Source organism: Charadrius vociferus, unplaced genomic scaffold (genome assembly GCF_000708025.1).
Source record: "Charadrius vociferus isolate BGI_N301 unplaced genomic scaffold, ASM70802v2 scaffold301, whole genome shotgun sequence".
Taxonomy (NCBI): domain Eukaryota; kingdom Metazoa; phylum Chordata; class Aves; order Charadriiformes; family Charadriidae; genus Charadrius; species Charadrius vociferus.
Window position 1 is genome coordinate 972,468 of NW_009646842.1, and position 2,576 is coordinate 975,043.

The window sequence follows — 2,576 nt, forward strand, 5'->3', positions numbered from 1 at the left end:
GCAAAATGAATGATCCCACATATCTTGGTTTTGGTCACTGCTGCATCAAAATGCTGAAGAAATCCGGGCAGAGTAGTGAGGCATGGGTTTGGTTTGGTTTGTTTTGTTTTTTTTTTTCCAGAATTGGTGCTGATATTGTTCCCACCAATTTGCCAAGCAGATATAAAATTTGGTGTGCCTTAGTGTCCTAGATCATTCAAGATCTTGTTCTAATTTTCTATTATTTGCAAAAGGCTGTGCAGAATGTACCAAGACCCCAATAGATGTGTTGTTTCTAGTTATTTCTTTGTCAGCTTACGCTATTCACTGCTAGCGCTTATTTAGTCTCTCACTTGAAATCCCTCAGAAGTCTTGGATGCAGAACATCTGGATGTAGTCATGGTTTTTTTTTTCTGATAGTGCTGGTCTTTCTTATAAAAAAAAAAAAAATTACTTTGGGATTAAAGATACTCTTCCCATCCCTTTTGGAGTGTAAGATGGAAATAATTTTGTATGCATAGTACTTTCTTTGCCTTCCTTTACTGCTCCCCTCTGCCAAAAAGGAATCCACTGGATTTCCTTTATTTTTCTCAAGCTTTCTGCTTCTGGTACATTGAAAATATTTATCTGATTTTTGCACCTGTAACTGTATCCTTGTGAAAAAACATCAAGTCTCTTTCCTTTGTATGACTTTTGTTTCATTTGCCGCTCTGCTTATTAGCTCCACCTGGGACAGATTTCTGGATTTGTCTGCTTTATTTGGCCCTTCCACTTCAGCTGTACTGATTTGCTTTGTGCCATCTCGATTCCCTCAGTGTTCAGAAACCTTTTCCTACTTCCTAGTGTTGCACTGATCCATTCTTTATCCAGCAGCATTTGGGAAGTAAAGCTTGCTGTGGCCATAGACAGTTATTTCTGCATTGGCAGTGGCTGACTTTTTTCCTTGAGGTCTGTCTAACAAAACATCTCAATGGCCACTCTTGTCACCTTTGTTGGTGCCTGTATTTTGACAGTAACGCTCATCTGCCTGAAGTGCTCTGCTGGTTACAAAAGCAATGCTGCAATATCTGTGAAGCTTCAGATAACACTCTCAGCGCCTCAGAGCTGGTGGAATTTGTATTTATATGCAAGCATGTCTGAGGCCTTGGAGCCTTTGTAGATGGTGTCACCCTAACCTATGCAGATTATGTGCCTCAGCCACCATTGTCCTCTCTATTACAAAGAAAGTAGTTTCAGGACCTGGTACAGGTATTACAATTATTGTGGGGGTGCCTACTGCATACCCAGGTCTTGCAGTGCAACCATACATAATTGTGTGAATGCCTCTGGTCAGACTGGCTCCAGGTGCCATCAGTTCTTGGTGAAGAGTCATGAAGCAAGAGTACCTGTGTTACAGTAAATAATCCAGTGCTCAGCTTGTGTTTTGCATCTTCGAACAGCTCGCACCTTGTTCTTGCCCCCTTGGAGCTGCAGGGCTAACCATGGCAATGGGTTGACCCTGCGCGGCGGCGAGTGGGACAGCTCTGCTGTGTGCCTGAGGGTGGCCCTGGGGTGGGAAGCGAGGAGGAGGATTAAACTGCCAGTTGTCATCAGAGGCAGTAGCGAGGCCAAAAGTATCTGAATTAAGACATGAATTACTAGTGTTCAAGGTGGTAAGCAGCAAGAAGGCCAAGTACGTAGATGACATGGAGCTAGTTAAATTTGTCAGGAGATGGGAGAACGACAAGAGCTTTGGAGACACATAGGAAAGCTGTGCTCATCAGCAACAGGAAGGCAAATGAAATTCAGCATCACTGTTCCCAAAGTCAGGTAGCTGGAAGGAAAATGTAAACAGCATAAATACTTCTAGGCTTTGGCTTACTGTAACTGTACCAGGTCAGGAAAGAGCCCCGGGCATCACGACAGGCGTTTCACTGAGGACACGGTGAACAGCTCAGTACAAGCTCAGTGCTGTTCAGTGGGGAACGACAGTCAGAAGAGCAGACAACACGTCAGGAGCCATGAAGGGCAGGATGGAATAATGTGGAGAAAGGCACCGTGCCTCCACGTAAGCCAGTAGTGCTCCCCCACTGGGATGCTGCCTCCTCTTCCAGAGCAAAGGATTTAAGGAGAGTTGGCCACGCATAGAGATGGGCCTGAGCAAACTGTCAGGGAGAAAATTGCCAAAATCGGTGATTTGTACCTGGAGGGCAATGAGTCAGGAGAGGTTGGGGAAATAAGAAAAAAGGGATGTGATGAAAGACTGTAGAGCAATGACCGGCCGAGGAGTTATTGATGGGGATTCCCTCTTCTTCCAGCCTTTGTGACACAAGAAAAGAAAACAGATGATGAAAGCGGAAAGCTTTGAATTCAGAACTGATAAAGAGGAACCATTTTCATGCAGCGAATAAGCAGACCTAAGTACTGATTGCCAGAGGAAGTCAGAGAGTACAAGAAAACAGCAAGTTTTAAGGACAGACCAGGCACACACCTGAGCAATGAGAACATCCAGGCTGGCAAAAGGCAATGCTAAAAGTATTACCTACAGGAGGAGAGAGCATACCATTGTGTGTGAGAAGAGAGAGCAAACTGCAGCCATGCAATGAGGGAACGTGATG